Here is an 18832-nt window from a genome sequence, read left to right on the forward strand (position 1 = left end):
TTTGTCTTTCATTATTATCATTGAAAAGTCAACTATCATTCTTATTTCTGTACTTTTGAAGGTGAGGTATATTTTACCCTTCAGCTATTTTCAAGATTTTTTCCTTTGTCTTTAGTTTTCAGCATTTTACTATGATGTGACTTGGTGTGGCTTTTGTTGACTTGGTATCTTTTGCTTTGGAAATTCTTTGCCTTTATTTCTTTATTTTCTTCCCGTCCTGATTTTCCTCTGGGATGCCAATTTGTGTACTTTTTAAATTTATCTTGTATTAAAGCTATAAACTTCTTATCATTTCATCTCTTTTAGTCACCAAACTTCAGCCCAAATACTTTCTGGTATTTCTTCCAGATTACTTATCCTCGCTTCAGCTTCCAGTATTCCATTTAACCCACATATTGGGTTTTTATTTCAATTATTACATTTTTGGTCTTAGAATGTCTATTTGATTTTTTTAGAATCTATAAATTCTTCATGTTATTTTTTTTTAACCTACTAATCATAGCTCTTTATATCCAACCTGATATTTCCAATAGATGGGTCACCTATTGATCTGTTTTTTTTCCTCCTGTCCTCTTTTGGGTCATGTCTGTTTTCTTATTTTTTATTGATGCCCAATATTATGTTTGCTAAACTGTAGTAACTCTGGATAATGTTATCTTTCTCTATGGATCTGGTTGGCAGATTACCTGATTCTAATTCTGGAACTCATTTGCAGATTTGTGATGCTCCGTCTACCTTTTATCTCTGCTTTTCTAGTATGTGGACACCTGGGTTTCTTGAGATGTTGGGGTTTTTAATCAAGATCTCTCCCCTTTGGAAGTTTGTGAACTATAGTTTTTGTCCCCACAGAACTGTGAGACTGTAGAAAGCCTTGCTCAGCCAGTCCTTCATTGGCTTTCTGCCTAGCTTCTTATTCTTCTGTTTTATGTAATTTAATAATTCAGCAAATGATTTCTTATTCTCGAGTTCATTTATCTTTTGGAAATGTATGCTTCATTGTTTGTACTAAATCTTATAAAATAATTGCTTGCATCATAAAGCATATGCTTTTAGAATGTACTAACTTTTCTTACCATAGCATTAAAAAATAAACCCTTCCTCATATAGTTTACTTTCCCTGGAACCCAAGTAAAGTTTATTTGTTTGTTTTTCTTCTTTTTCATTTTCTTAACTGAACCCTCAGAGTTTATATCATTAAAGTAGTTATTCATGTTTGGAATAGTCATAAGATTATAAAATTTAGTGTTGAAGGAACCTAAGACATCATCTTCTGTTGGCTATTCTCCCACGCACTGCAGAAATGTTTCCTGCAGCATCCTTGGCATATGCTTATCCAGTCTCAATTTGGATATCTTCAGCAAAGGAGCTCATCATTTCCTGAAACAAACCATTCTGTCGGACAACTCTATTTTAAAAATCCTTATGTTGAGCTAAAATATGCCTCTTTGTAACTTAAACTCATTTACTCATTGTTTTAAATTTTCCTTCTGGAATGAGTCAAAACAAGAGAACATTTCAGATAACTATATTTAAAGCAGATCTAAATGCCATTCCTATCTTTTTCATTTTTATTTATTTATTTATTTATTTATTTATTTATTTATTTTTATTTATTTATTTATTTTTTTTTTTTGCTTTCTTGTCCCAAAGCATTGAACATGATTTGCTAAACTGGGATGATAATCATAAGGAAGACCATCTACCTGCTAATAATTTAAAAGCTATCTTTACATTATACAAATCCCTCTAACATTTTGAAGACAAAAATCCTTTTGTAATTATCTTGAATTACATTTTTGTATACAAGAAAAAAAAGAGTAAAAAGATTGTCATCTGTTTTCAAAGATGACACTACATGACCACTTGTAGGAATGTAGAGACAAACAATATTCAGTTGTAGAGATGTGACTGAAATCTGGGGGTGTGCATTTTTGTTTCCTTTCCATACATAGACCGTCTTTAAAATGTGTTGCTTGTGAATTAATAATGATGACAGTAATCTTACAGCAGCTAATATTTGTTGAGGATTTACTATATGTAATTCAAGTATCTTGTCTGTACTTTTAGACTGAGTTCTCTGCTCAGTAAGAACTCTCTAATCCCTTATAATGCAATTTATGATTCAAACAGGATGCTTTGAGAGTCAGAGTAGGTACTACTCGTAATTACTCTGAGATAATAGGTACAACCTGGAACTGTCCAGGCAGAGCAGGACTTGGAGTCACTCTTCTTAAAGTTGAATTCCAGTTATCCCATTAGCCGATACTATTCACCGAGAAATTTTGCATGTATATCCCACATTGTTTTAAAAAGCTCTAAAAGGTACTTTAAATAAAAAGTATTACACATTATTATGTCCTGTCCTTCTTACAATTTAACATCTCACTTAAATACCACTCTCTCCATCACATTCATGATTGTACAATGTAGTTTTGTAGGCAAAATTTGCTGGGTTTTTTTCATAATTTGTCAAAAGTGAAATAAATCCATTGTTCTTGTTCCACTCTTCTTCAGCTAAAATGGAGGAAAGTGTAGGCTTGGAAATCTAGACTACCTATCCTTGGACAGTACTGTTTCGTCCCTTAAGGTGTTCTCAAGATGTGAGAAGAGGTAGAGTTTGAAGAATCAGAGCTGTTGTGTTCATAATCCCAAATGTCCAGACCTAATTAAAAGTCAAAGCATGAGGAGCACCTAGTGCTTCCAAATTATTTGCAAAAAGCTGTTTTTGCAAAAGTAATCCCATGATCCCTAGCAAATGCCCATCTTCATTCTAAGCAGGGTTCTCAGTCTTGGCTGCTCCATCACATGGGACTGTTTCCTGAGTTTCATGCTGACATAACTGGTCTGGGGTGGGGCCTGGGTTTGGAATTTTTATATATATCTAAGGTTGAGAGCCGTTATGCTAAAACTATACAGGGGGCAAAAAAAGAGATTTTTCCTCGACCCAAGATTTGTGATTGCAAGTTCTGCCATAAGTAAAGTCCATGCAGAATGATCATATAGATTACAGATTTTCACACTTCAAGATCAATGAATCACTCTGAAATGTCTGGTTAATTCTAAAGGAAACTTTCAGAATCTTGCTGATCTGATCAAGGGTGGTGGAGATTCTTATTTTTCCCCAAAAGTATATTCTTTTAACCTTACCCTAGCATAAATCACTTTAAGATCTTCTGTTCATAAAATAACATTGTGAGTTTGTTCCTTTTTACAATATTGCGTACTCTAGAAATTGGATCAAAGTGATGATTAGGTAAACTTTGGGGAAAATAATGTCTATCCATTCCCTTGTGTTAGTAGGAGAGAAAAATAGAATGGAAATACTTGTTCCTCTCTGTTCTTGCCTTTTTACTCTTTAAAATGGGTTTAAGATAGTTACTATTTATCCTGTCTCTAAGGAGACAAGTTTCTCACAATTAATTTTCATTAGGAGCAATATCAGATCATCATACAAAAGTGCTTCCTCCTTTTGTGCTACTTTTCTGATTTATGCATTGCCACAGTCAGCCAGACTACCCATGCTAGCTGTAGGATGTGTTGAGGGAAATATTTTTTCACTTTAGTATCAAATACTTTTTTTCTTAACTGACTTTATGTCATCATGTCCTTTGCTCTATTTTTTTTTAAATCTGTAAACGATTTTCTTTCCTGACTAAATTATGTTCCAAAAAAGGTAGCTGCTAAATTATGATTTTGACCCTTTGATTAGATATTTCTGATTCTGCTCACTAGAATGAAATGAATCTCACGTGAACCAGCAGCTCAGCTCTCATACCAAACACTGGTCCGTAACACTGCCAGAAGGTCGTACTGCAGTCAGACTTCAGTTCTGAGAGTTAATAGTTTCCTCACGCTCCTCCCTCTGTCAAGTATATTTAACTGAGCTTGTGCATATGACTCCAGTTCATAAAAAGTTTACAAGTGCAGCTGGAATGCTTAGCATTTGATTGTTACATAAATAAGTATTTGAGAACATATGTAAACTTGACAGTGTTAGTACCAGATGTTCCAGTAACACAATAATGTACTTTGAATGTCCCTTCTCACTTTTGGGCTTGTTTATCTTGGCAGTCTCTCTTTTATGCACTAAGTTTCAGATAAGCACATATTAACTCTATCCATAATGTTGATCCTCCTGTTGTTACTTTCAAGTTACATTTATTACATTTAGTGTGCAGAAGTACAAACAGCATAGACATTCATACACAAAGTCATTTTTTACACGTCTCCATAAAATACAAATATTTCAACTCCTAAATGTTTATGGTATATAAAGAATAAAGTCTTCTCTGGGCATATGTATTGTGCTCTCATCTCCATAGGAATTGCCCTTCCAATTATGATTTATCTAAGTATTTTATTTCTCTTTCTGACCACTAGGCACTTAAATTAAGAGATTTGTGTGCACTGCACAAATTCTCCTGTCTTCCTCAGGTCTTCCTACCTCCTCACCATAGCTGACTGTAGCTTGATGAGTAAAAGCTATTGGCATCCTAAGGCACAATTTTTATTTCCTTCTGGTTTTATTTTGCAGTTATTTCAAACTCACTGAAGAATTTTGATAATGAAAACAGAACATAGAACACACAAATATCTTCTAGCCAGATTCACCTGTTGTGGACATTTTGCCCCATTTCCTTTATCGAATGAGTCTGCTCATTCGCTCTCTCTCCCTCTGCCTTTGCATATGTGTATGTGTGTGTATATATGAAACATGTATATATTATGTGTATTTTATGTATGTGTGTATACATGTGCACATGCTCTTTTTCTGAACTTTTTGAAAGTTAGCAGCATTGCCTTTTACTCATATACTTCAGTGTGTACTTTTTCCAAGAATAGGAATATTGCCTCACAAGTAAATTCAAAAATGATATGTCTTTCTAATCTTCCATCTATATTCCAAATTGTTAGCTGACCCAAAGATGTCCATCATCAGATATCCACTTCTTACTTTTGGAGTCAGATGTTGGTTTTGTTCCCTGTAGGGTGCTGTGCTCAGGGAGTTACAGGGTTCTGGGAACCATAATGGACCAGCAGTTTACTGAAGGAGGTAAGTTATTTAGAGGAAAAGTCCAAATATGGTCAAGAATGAAAGCCAGATGTTGAAGCCAGGAATTCAGTTCAAAGCCTCAGAATGAGAGGCCATGCAAGGCCCAAAAAGGACCATCAATCATGAGATTGGATGGGAAACATGGTACGATATGTGTTAATGTAAGAGATTTAGAATTAATGTCCCGAGATTGATGGAGGTCTGTCTTTATGTGAAAACATCTCTATAGTAAGGAAGCAAGCTTGACAGCCTAAAAGAGCCAGACTCTGCCTTGATTGGGCTTTGACTCAGAGGCATGACTTATGTGAGATGAGATTCCCCTGGGTGACCCCCTGGAGCAGAACCTGAAATGGCCTTCAGAGATAGAGGAGTGCAGGATCTCCTGTACTGGTTGCCCCTGATCATGAGGGAAGGGGTAGAGTGCCATCCAAATAACAGTAATCATAGTAAGAGGAGCAGAGGGAAGGAGTAAAAGGCAAGGGTAAAAGAGTTCTAATGTTCAGAGTGTACCTAGGAAACATGCTTCAGGTTTGTAGAATGGATGCACAGTACAGTTCTTGAGGGAAGGGAGTCAACTAAGTTCACTGCTTGAATTGTTTCCCTTGGTGGGAAATGTGTTTTGTTTATATGTAACATTATAAAAAAATATTTTTTTAAGAAACAAACTGTGTATAAATTTCAAGCTTGCCTTCAAAGATACAGGAAAAGAAGAAAAATGTGCATGAAGTTAAGTAAGAGTAGACCTAATTAGCATTCTTACGGAATGAGCTGCAGATTTACTGGAGACTTACAAAAGGGAAAAATACCAGAGCACCAGACTAGCACATCAATCATTTGAAATTGTCTGACAGCCTTGAAGAGGATATCCTGGCTGCAGAAAGCACATAGCTGTCTTAAGGCTGGGGGCCCAGGTCAGAACTTAATAAGAACAAAAGATGAGCAATTTTGAGAGGAACCAGCTGGCTTAAGGTGATCCAAAGTACACAGATGTTAAAGGCTTACTGTTCCAACAATACCATTACCTAACACAAAAATAACAGAATCCCCATTTAAAAAATTACAAAACCTGATTTACCATGTTGACCCTTGAGATCTGACTATATGTGTGTGTCTGTTCCACCATACTAACTTTCTATTTCTACTTTAATGTTATTTTTTTTTGCATCTTCTGATTGATGACTATAAGAAAAAAGACCAGAATTTCTTATAAAAGTTGAAAAATAAAATGTAAGCTCTTTCTTAGAAATATATATAGAATCCCATTCATGTGAGATCTTTAGTAGGTTTTTTAAATGAACTAAGCAAAATAACCAAGGCTGTGTAATTTTATCTATGTTTGCATCAAAATTCCTCAGACTCTTAGCAGAGGTGGTTTGTGGCAAGTAGAGAGATGGTAGATCTCAAATCAGTTACGAACCTTCTGATGTGACAATCGAAAAGGGAGTAACCTAAAATTCAAAATCTAAGTGGTTTGAGTCATGGGAGTAATCAGGATCTGAAAACAAAAATGGTTTGGAAAATGTTCATTGTACTGATGCAGAATATGTTGTAGTTAAAGTCATGAAAAATATTTCTACATTCTTTATGACTGTGATCATTGTCTTCTATCAATGCTATTAAATACTTTGTGAATGTAAGGATTGTTAGTGGTAATTATTTAGAGGCATTACATGCCCTAGAAAAGAGTCACTGTGTACCTTTTAAAAATATTTAAAATGATTTACCCACTATATATGGTAGAATCAACTATTTGACTCAGAGGTACCCAACTTTATTTCTTTATTTAACAAGTATTGCTAAGTACTTAATAATAAAAGGAAAAAAACCTTTATGCCTAACTCTGTGGCATTACTGAGTACGTGGGTTGTCCAAGTGAAAATTCCTCATTGCATGCACTGTGCCATATAGGGAGACTTCCCCATTTGCTCTCACGTGAAGCTGTGAAAACAATACTATTAAAAGTGCTCCTCTGTGACTAGTTGTCTCTATTTTCAATTCTAGGACATAGTAACTGTATAAATAAGCAGAATTTCAAATTTGATTATCAAACTCTGTAAGTACATCACGTTCATTTGCTATTTGTATTCAGAGAATGCCCGAGTGAGACTATCCAATTTAGCTGCAGCTTGCTTCCTTTAAAAAAAAAAAAAAATCAAAATAGCTTCATGGAGATGAGCTTTGAAGAATGGCTTAAATATACTGTTTTTTTTTTTCTTTCTTTTCAGGTTAGTGTCACTTCAAAAATAAAAATAAAAATAGGCACTCTTATTGGATCTTTAGGAGTAATGCTGGATATAAACAGGCTTAGAATATACTTAACTATAGTAATCCTTCCCGACACACATCGCGATGAATTGATAACCGGATTTGGCATTTCAGATATTTTTTACCCAAGGCAAAGGCTTTAAGGTGTTTTCTTGGTATTAGAGAGTTTAGAGATGAAAAAGGTGCCATTTATTATTTTCTCTTTCTGTCAGCTTAGGACTTCTCCTTGCAATCATGTTTATAATACTGGGCCTATCTGTTCTTAAATGTTTTACCTGTTAAAGAATGTTCCAGTCAGTGTGTACCCAAGGTTTTGACTGAATAATAGTCTGATAAAATCAGATAAGGTAATTTATTGGAAGAGAACTTGGACTTGGAATAAGTGAGTTCTAGTCAGGAATCTGCAACATATTTTGTATGTGATGTTGAGCACATCCCTTGGTATCTCCTGGTTTCCTGTTTCCTCATATGAAATGCAAGAGGTTTGGGCTAGAGTGCAAGATTCCTAATTGATGTGATGTTAACCACATCAACTGATCAGTTCAGCCAAAATATTTAAACCGTGTATAGTAAGACCACAAACAATCAGAAAACTGCACTGCATCTTGAGAATGATGGTATCTGCTTTATTTATCCTAATGTTAGTACTACTTTGCCAAGTAATAGCAATGTACAAGATCTTTCTCTCAAATTTAATAGTAGTATACCGATTGGCTGCAGTGTTGTCTTCCAGACTATAACCACTGCTTACCTATTGCCAGGGTCATAGACTATAAGTGAAAAAAAAAATTACCTTTTACAACCCTTCTTTCTCATGGGATTCAAGAAAGAAAATAACTGTCCTCCTTAAGAAAAGACTACTGCATGTATTCCTATTCCTCCAAAAAGCAGAATACGCAAATGAAAATTAAGTAGGCATTAAATCCTTTTTTTTTAACTTGGTAGCTCACTGATCTGAATAATTTTCTCTTCACCAAAACTGATAGACTGTTTTACTATGTCAACAGATTATTTCTGATTGCAAAGACATAGCCTCACAGTATTCTTATAATGAAAAAAGCAACGGGTTTCAGGTCAGAAGATCTAGCTGCAAGAATCTGTTCTCTCTCCTATCAAAAACATGATATGGGTAATTCCTTTAACATCTGTGAGCCTCGGCTTTCTTTTTTAACAAGATGGTAGCAGTGACACTTGTCTTTGGAGCTGTTGTCTGGATAAAATGAAATAATGTGAATGATAAAGGCTAGTATGTATTGTTAACATTAACTCTTCCAAAAATATTCAAAAATAATTAATAGTTTATAAATTATGTTATTTCCATCTGACTACATACAGATAACATCATACATTTACAGATAGTATTACTGAAACTCAAATATTAAAGGTGAAAGAAAGGAAGGGGAATGGAACCGACATTTCTTGAGCACCCTGCCACAGCATCATGAAAAGCTAGACGGTTGCTTTATTTTCTAACTCCCACATAATGTTTTTTATAACTCCTGCATTAGAGATAGGGCCTCACCATAAGAGAAGAGAACTAAATACCTTTCTGGATGCTATCAATTGTGAAATAAAGAACAGTTGCTTGAATATGGAGAAACGAGGTTTTCATCTACCACCTCACTCCTGTACCATTTTTCCAAATTTTATTTTCTTAATATGTAAACTATTCATAAGTATATAGCCTACAAGTCTAATGGATGTGGCTGCACAGCAGACTGTGAACTGATTTGCTTATCAGAAGATCGCTATTCAAGGTGGAGTCCAGGTAGATTTTTTAGTAGAAATGCCATGAGGGAAAAAAATGAAAAAAGCAAAACCTTCTTCATTATGAATATGAGATAATTACTTTTCAAAAACCATCGCAGCCCTAATCCAATAAGGGGCCACAAGGTTTAATTGTGGGTGTGCTATTTACAGATTAATTAGGACATTTAACTTCATTTTTTATACCACAGAATTAATCCCGTAAAAATTAGTGATCTCGAAGGAGTCAGTTGTCAACTCTGACAGGATCTCTTTGCCATAATCTATTAAAATGCTGCTTTTATCTTGTCTTGCCTGTGTCATATTTTATGGATTTTTTCATAAACACTGCCTATACTTCATAAATGTCTCAATTTTCTAGTCTATTAACATTACTTCAAAAGCAATTGATAAAAGAGTAGGGCATGCATGAAATAATACACCAATAATGTGAAGTGCTGGAGGCAAGAACAGTGGGTAGGATCTGCACAGCTTGTGAGCTGAAACAATGAAAGGATGTTTTATCTACTACAATAAAGAAACAAATGATCATTTTTGATAGTAGAAAAAAGATTGCTAGTAATTGGGCAGATGAAAAATGGGTTACACAGAAAATACAGCATATTTTGAAAATGAAACTGAAATGAGAAAATAAACATCCTCAAGTATATATTTACATTATGGGGAACCTTTTCCCTTTTGTTACTAAAGATTTGGTATTCAGCTTGATTTAGCTTAGACATAAGGTCCTTTTTCTATTTGTAAGCAGCATTTCCTTTGTATGCATATTTTTAACAAACCTATTAATATATGTATTTTATCCAATAACTACAATAAATGTTGGGATTAGTCTTTTTAATCTTTATGATTTTATTATTTTGGTTTTTGAATGAGGTTAATTTTTCTTTTGAATGTATAGATGGTATGTCTGTAGCACCATCTTTATTCTTAAAACACTAATAATATATGACCTGGGTTGCTATAATGAAATGAGTATCTTATCTGGATTTGTACCACAAACTTAATTCACAGGTACGTGATCAAACTGACTTTTCAAAACTTACTCAGTTACTATATATTTTAAATCAATCAAATGAGAAAGAAAACAAAAAGAAGGCAAGAAGATTAAGTTGATACACTGATTTTTCCTTCATTTTATTCTTTATATTTTACTACCTGATTTAGCTAAACAAAAATTTATACTAGTCTGGACTTCCATTCTTAAATATCATGCTTTATAAAATAAGTGAATATAGGTCCCAGTATACCTGTACAGTCTCATTGTTTACCTATAATTATTGATAACTCCTTTCACTCTCAAAAATGTGCTGTCTTGGATGACAAAGTACATGATCACCTACTGAACTATGTAGTCAAATGAATATTGGAAGGGATATTTTAGTAATACAGTTAATTATAAATTTCTCAAAACCTTAAAGTTCTATCTGATAGAATTGGTATGATTTAACGTAAAATTCAGAAAAGTCCTTGCTTCTTGATTCATATTCTTCTTTTTTTAACTTGGAAACAAGACCATTTTGTTGTTGCTCTCGTCATATGTATTGTGGGCATATGTATTTTGCTCTCATCTCCATAGGAATTGCCCTTCCAATTATGATTTATCTAAGTATTTTATTTCTCTTTCTGACCACTAGGCACTTAAAGGAATAGTCTTGACTCACTCACTCCATCATGATTATCAGTTCTAACACTGGGAAAGTGGATGATTCTTCTCACTCACAGAGAGAGTGAAAGAATAGGTTGGTGAATTTTACTAGTGGTACTCTGTGAAGCAGGCCATGCAGTTGACTAACGTACAGGATGCAGCATAATGATAGTGCATGTGGCTGTGACCTTACAGGGGCACAGAAGATTATGATCAAGGAGATTCTTTATTCCTCAGATGTTGCAAGAAGTATTTGAGATTCCCAGTCCTCAGTACTAACGTAGGGAAATAGTGACCAGAATTATGTAATATCCAGACTTACCGTGTAGGGTATAAGACAATAAGCAACATAGCAGTTTATTAACCTGACCTAATTTCCACCCATCTTCCCAAACTCATTTCTTTTTCAGTCTTCCCCATCACAGGAAACTTCATAAATATTCATCCAGTTGCTCAAGCCAAAAACCTAAGGTTTTTCCACATTTCCTCTTTTAACCACTGTATGCATCAACAAATTCTGCCACTTCTCCTCCTAGAACCCAGTCAGAATCTATCTGCTATTTTTCTTCCCCACCCTTACAATCCTAGTCCAAGATACCTTCATCCTTCTCCAAGGTTTACAATACAGTGTTATCCGATTCCCCCACTTCTTATCTTGCCTTTTCCCCTAAAATTCATTCTCCATATAGTACCCAAAGTAACTTTTTAAAAATGTAAATCTGCAAAAATAGACAAGTGAGATGTTATCAAACTAAAAAGCTACTACACAACACAGGAAACAATCAACAGAGTGAAAAGGCAAACAATGGAATGGGAGAAAATATTTGCAAACCATATATCTAATAATGGGTAAATGTCCAAAATATATAAGGAATTCCTACAACTCAAGAGCAAAGAAACTAGCAACCTGAAATTTAAAATGTCTATAAAGATTTAAATAGACAGTTCTTCAAAGAAGATACACAAATGGCCAACAGGTATATGGAAAAATGTTTAACATCACTAGTCATTACTGAAATGCAAATCAAAACTGCAATGAGATATCACCTCACAACTATTAAGATGGCCATTTAAAAAAAGGCAACAAATATTAAGGAGAATGTGGAGAAGTTGGAATCCTTGTACTCTGTTAGAATGCAAAATGGTGTAGCTGGTATGGAAAACAAAATTTAATTCAGTTTTCCTCAAAAAACTAAAAATAGTGCTCCCATATGGTCCAGCAATCCCACTCCTGGATATTTATCCATAAGAATGGAAATCAGGATCTTGATGAAATATTAGCACTCCCATGTTCGTTGCAGCACTATTCACAATAGCCAATGTGTTGAATCAACCTAAATGTCCGTCGACAGATGAATGGGTAACAAACATATGCTATATACATACAATAGAATATTATTCAGCCTTTTAAAAAGTAGGAAATCCTGCAATATGCAACAACAAGGATGAACCTTGAGGACATTTTGCTAAGTGATATAAGTCAGTCTCAGAAGGACAAATATTCATTATTCCAGTTATATGAGGTATCTGAAGTAGTCTAACTCAAGAAGCAGAGAGAATGTTGGTTGCCAGGGCTGGAGGGAGGGAAAAATGAGGTGTTGCTAATCAACAGATACAAAGTTTGTTATGCAAGATGAATAACTTCTATGGATGTGCTGTACAATGTTGTCGCTATAAATAACAATACTGTGCAGTACACTTAGAAATATGTGGAAAAGGTAAATCTCATGTTAAGTAGTCTTACCATAATACTATGAAAAAATTTTAATTTAAATCTAATTACATAATTTAGTACTTTACATTAAGTTGAGGATAAGATCCAAGCTCTTCACTGTGGCCCATGAGCGCTACATGATAGACCCCATCTCCTACCATTCTCTTCCTTTTCCCCATCCTCCAGCCATACTATCTTTTATTTATGTCCATCCAGCATGCCAAACTTATTCTTTATATATATACATATATTCATTTTCATATTATTTTTCAATATAGGTTATTATAAAATATTGAATATAGCTCCCTGTGCTATACAGTAGGACCTTGCTGTTTATGTATTTTATGTATAGTAATTAGTATCTGCAAATCCCAAACTCCCAGTTTATCTCTCCATCCCCTCTTACCCTCCTGGTAACCATAAGTTTGTTTTCTATTTCCGTGAGTCTGATTCTGTTTTGTAAATAAGTTCACTTGAGTCATTTTTTTTAGATTCCACATATAAGCGATATATGGTATTTTTCTTTCTCATTCTGGCTGACTTCGCTTAGAATGACAATCTCCAGTTCCATCTATGTTGCTGCAGGTGGCAAAATTTTAATCTTTTTTATGGCTGAGTAGTATTCTGTATATATATATATATATATATATATACACACACACACATATATATATATATATATATACACACACGTGCACATTTATATATATACACATACACACACACACACACACACCCCGCAACTTCTTTATCCATTCATCTGTCAATAGACATTTAGGTTGCTTCCATGTCTTGGGTATTGTAAATAGTGCTGCTATCAACATTGGGGTAAATATGTCTTTTCAAATTAGAGTTTCTTTCAGATATATGCCCAGCAATGGAATTGCTGGATCATAGGGTAAGTCTATTTTCAGTTTTTTAAAGACTCTCCATACTGTTTTCCATAATGGCTGAACGAAACTATATTCCCACCAGCAGTGTAGGAGGGTTCCCTTTTCTCCACACCCTCTCCAGCATTTATCATTTGTGGACTCCAAGCTTATTCTTTTTATTTATTTTTTATTCTTTTTGGCAGGGGAGGTAATTAGATTTTTATTTATTTATTTTAATGAAGGTACTGGGGATTGGAAATATAGGTCAGTGGTAGAGTGCTAGGTATGCACTCTACCACTGAGCTATACCTTCCCCCTCAAGCTTATTCATGCTTGATGTTGCCTCTGCATGTCTGGCTTCCTTTTGTCATCAGACTACCTTTTGTGAGGCCTTTCCTGACTATTTACTGAGTACTGTTTCAACTTACCCCTCACTCTAGCCCCTATATTACCCCCGTCTAGTTCTAGACCAGTGATGATGATTTGCAGCTAGCTCTGTCAGTGCACTCAGCAAATATTCTCATAGCAACTAACATTCATGGAGCACTTACTGTGTATGTGCCAAAACTATTCTAAGGGTTTTATGTGTATTCCACTTCCCACAATAATCCTATGATATAGATACTATTATTATTCTCTCTTTATAGCAAAGCAAAGAAAGGGTAAATAACTCACTAGGAAGTGCAAAACTGAAACTTGAACGCAGATTTTTTTTTTTAATGACTAAAATATTTTCATGCTTTATTTTTTAAACTATTATGGATTTTTTTCTTTTTTTTAACATTTTTTATTGATTTAAAATCATTTTACAATGTGTCAAATTCCAGTGTTCAGCACAATTTTTCAGTCATTCATGGACATATACACACTCATTGTCACATTTTTTTTCTCTGTATACAGTGTAATCTTGTTGAACGCAGATTTTCTGACTCTTTACCACTACACTGTGCTGCTTTCTTTGGAGCAGGGGGAACCATGCCATGTAGTCAGGAGAGTCTTTGGGGGGTTTGAAGACTAACATGAGTACAGAGAAGATAAAACCAGGGCAGCACTTAAGGACCAAGACCAGAAATAGCATAGGTGAATCACCACTACTAAGTACCACTACGAAGTATAGACAGAGCAGAGCCTGGCATCAGCGACGATGCAAAGCTGGGTCAAGTGGTAATGGTCAAGGAAGTGCAGGGGGAGAATGAAATCAGAGGCAGGCATTCAGGCTGCTGAGCGTGCTGAGCTCTTGCTTGTTTGTGTTCCTTCATCTCACTGGCTGTTTCTTCTCCATCTCCTTTGTAGGCTTGTCCTCTTCACCTACTCTTGAGTTCAGCTCTGGGCCCTCTTCATGCTGTGTTTCCTTCCTAGGTAATTTCATCCATACATATGACTTCAGTCACCACCTATGTATGTACAAATGCCTTACAAATTTATCTCCTTCATCTAGATCATTCCTCAGAGCTCCAGATTTTTATATCTAACTGCCATTTTGTCATCTCTTCACAAATGTGTCAAGAGAAATCAGACTTAGCATGCCCAAACCACAATTCATGATTTATCCCTTAAACCTTGGCCTCTCCCGATGTCCAGGTGACATACTTCAAATCTCCCTTTCCCTTACCCTCATTTTTCATATCCAAGTGTGATAGGACATCAAGTGAACTTCTTCCTAAATAACTCTGGAATCTATTCACTTCTTGCCATGTCTCCCCTCAGTCTTAGTACCAGCTCACATCATCACTCATCCATTGTGCAAGCAGCTTCCTCAGTGGTCTTGATTTAAACCCTGGCTCTCCAGCCAGAGTGATATTTTCTTAAAAGTGCATATTTGATAGTGTTGACCTCATTATTCCTTCTCCATCACTACTCTTATCCACTCGACCACACTTTCAGCTCCCATTCACTCATTCAGCTACATTCTAGGACCTGAATATACAGCCCTAGACTTAACAGATTTATATTTTAGTGGAGAAGCAGACATTAAATACATAAATAAATACAAGTGATTTCAGATTCTGCTAAGTACTATGAGGGAAATAAATTAGGACACAGAGATAGAGAATAATTAGGAGAGGTATCACCTTTAGATTAGATGTAGATTAAATGTAGAATTCAGACACCTTAGAGTCCACAGGATCTGATGGACTGTCTGTCTCAACGTGGAAGCCACCAAAGATGGCAGGAGTAAAGGCATAGTGGAAGGCAGTGAAATAGATGCTAACTTAGTCAGTGAATGAGTTCAATGCCCAGGTGATGGGTGCTTGATGACGTCAAGTAGGAGAGGTGGTAGTACAGTCTGGTGGTGGTTTGTGCTTCTGAGAGGACAAAGGTTTTAAGGGACTAGGGAGAACACACCAGCCCCAGGTCCTAGAATGTGGGGTGGGAAAGAAAAAAAGAACTTCATTTTGAGGGCCTCAGGGGAAGACGTGAACTTGGAATATAGCCTGGTTTCACTGTGAGCAATAAGGTGAAGAGAGATTTGAGAGAATGGATTGTGGCTATGGGGAATTTTACTGCTGTGAGACTGTTTTATTAGGTTTGGGCCTTCAGTAGGGCCCAGGGAGAGGCTTTGGGAGGTCAGAGATGGATGGGAGATGGAGTCAAATGAAAATGACTTGGAGGCTTGGCCTGAAATGAACATGGATCTGATTAGTCTGGATGGTAATGTAGAAGGTGGGAGGTGTTCGGTCCATAGCAGCCTTCTTCACAGGGTAGATTCCTTAGCTAGTTTATAGAGGTGAGGTGGTGGCGTATCAGTTGAGAAAGAGCCACCTCACTAGGAGCAAGGCAGTTCCAAGGACTTCTCTTCAATCCTGAGGTAGCCAACTTAGCAACAGGAAGGGGTTTGCTGTGTGAAGAGAGCCCCCTGACCTCACCATGCTTCTTCCTACAACAGGACCTTTGCACGCACCTCACCCTGTGCCTGGAAAGTAGCTAACTGTCCATCTTCTCTCAGATCTCTGCACAAGCCTCACTTCCACAGGAAAACCCTCCCTGACCTCCCTGACCAGGCTCTCACAGCACCTTGCACTTCACCTTTAAATCTATTTACCCATATGTCACAATTACAGTTTTATGTCTCTCTGTGGGATTGCTTTATCAAACTTGACTCCTTTACCAGACTAAGCCCCATACCGAAGGGACTGTACCTGCTTTTGTTCACTGTTGTATCTCAAAGAGCACTGGTGGTTCACTGGGAGAGTTCTCGCCTCCCACTGTTGTATCTCAAACACAGTGTATGGCATATAGTAGGTGCTCAGCAATGATAAATTGAATGAATTAATGACATCAGGGCTAGATGTTGATGACCAAAAGAGATGTGAGAAGGAGATAACTAAATTATCCACATCATAATTTTATTTGCATTCTAGTCTTTATTTTTCCTGTAAAATGCCCCTATTTGTTATTAAAACTAGCATGTTTTGTAAAGCTTGCACAAAGGAAGCTAAAGAGGACCAACAGGAAATACTGTTGAATTTGCAAGGAGGACATCTTGCTGCAGTTATTGGGGCTCCTTTTGAAGGTCTACAGCTCAATCCTCATGGCCATGACCTAGCTGATCTTGACAGGACAATACTGGAACCTAGTGTCTGAAAGCAAAGAACTATTTAAAGGCTGTGTTAATTACCGGTAATCACCAGAGGGGTTGTTAGTTGGAAATTTGGGGGAACAACAAAAATCTGGAGACAACTTCAAAACTCCTGCAAGAAACTAGTCCTGTCTCAGGAAATAATAACTGTTACAGTTCTGTTAGTATCTGATGGAGCAGGATGGACTCAGGAAAGAAGAGATGCTTTTGGGGTGGGGTTGGGCAGGGTAAAGAGAATGAGAAAATAGGATAGAAAATAGCATTGCAACATTTGGAGCAGGGAAGCAATGGGCCATATTTGGAGTAGATTTAGGAACTGGGACACTTTAAGGAGTATGGCCATGCCAGAGACATTTATTTGGGAAAGACAGAGTTAGTCAAAGTTGGAGCAAATGAGGGGGAATGGTATAGCTCAAGTGGTAGAGTGCATGCTCAGCAAGCATGAGGTCCCAGGTTCAATACCTGGTACCTCCTCCAAGTGGAAATCAATAAAAAAACATAATTACCTTCCCTTCAGAAAACAAACAATACGAGCAAACTTGGAGCAAATGACTTAACTACCTGGGATGTGGAGCTCTCTTCCAGCTGAGAAGGACTTGAAATATAGAGATTGAAATGCCAAAGGTCTTATGGGAAATATACTCTTCCCTGATGCTACCAAGTGTCACCCAAGAAAAATATCATAAACAGTAATACAGAGTTAGGTCATCTTTGACAAAAGTCATAACAATGTTGAAAAATCACCTCTAGGGAAAATTCATCCTGTTTCCATTTTAATTTTGTACCGGTCAGGAACGCCATTGCATTCCTTTCACACCCACTCACTCTGCATTTATACTGCATACTCTTCATTTTTCTTGTTAAGACCTGCGTGTGAAAAGTGATGTTTTTTTCCTTACTGGATCATCATTCAATAGCAGAATAGGACACCTTTGAGCAATCACTGAGTTTCATCTTTCTGTCACAAAGGAATTCAGTGTCTCACCTCTTGCAACTGCATTAACTCCTTCAGGCCAAGAGGCCACTGGCCAGCATTTTGGAGGAAGTAATTTACTAAATGGTGCCCTTGTGGCCAGAAAGGCTTAACAAACATGAAAGAGAGAAACCACAGATTTCATTTCTTCCCTTCAGAATGTTGGAAACAATTAGGATTAATTATGTGTTTTTGTGTGGAAGTGATGATCTGAATTTCAATGGCATGTAGGAAAAAAGCCTATTTTTTAGGGGAAATAGTTCCAGTTTAAGTCCATTATAGCTACACAGTATCATTATGAGATATGAGAAAGAGATAACTAAATTATTCATATTATAATTTTATTTGTAGTCTGTTTTTTATTTTTCCTGAAAAATGTCCCTATTTGTTATTAGAACTAGCATGTTTTGTAAAAAGATTTATGTTAATTATACAGAAAGATGCCTTAGTCAGAATAGCAAATTCTATAGTGAATTTCAGATTTTTTTTAATGTGTAATCTCTACGGTATAGAATATTTCTTTCTAATGGTTCATGCCATCTATATATCTAGTGATCTTTGAACCCCATGTTCATTATTATGGTTATAGCTATACCCAAATGGCAATACATTATTAAAATGTGAAGCACTGGTTGAAGAAACTAAATATAATTATGTGTAAAGGAAAATAAAACTTCTAGGAGTTTTTAGAAGACAAAAGAATACCCTCAAAATGTTATACTCAAAGTAAACACATTATGACAAATTGTTATGTAGTTAGATAAGTGGGGGAACTGGGCAGGTAAGTGGAGGAGAGGGAGGATGGTCCGGAAGATGGCATTATGCCGCCTCCAGCATAAAGGGAATTTATTTCTTCTAAATGAGTGCCAGCAAGAAACTGGTTAAAACCCGACAGCACGGTAGCAAAAAGGACTTAACCAGACACGACCCAATGTTCCTTGTATTATAATTAACATTCCATTT

Source organism: Camelus ferus, chromosome 6 (genome assembly GCF_009834535.1).
Source record: "Camelus ferus isolate YT-003-E chromosome 6, BCGSAC_Cfer_1.0, whole genome shotgun sequence".
NCBI lineage: Eukaryota > Metazoa > Chordata > Mammalia > Artiodactyla > Camelidae > Camelus > Camelus ferus.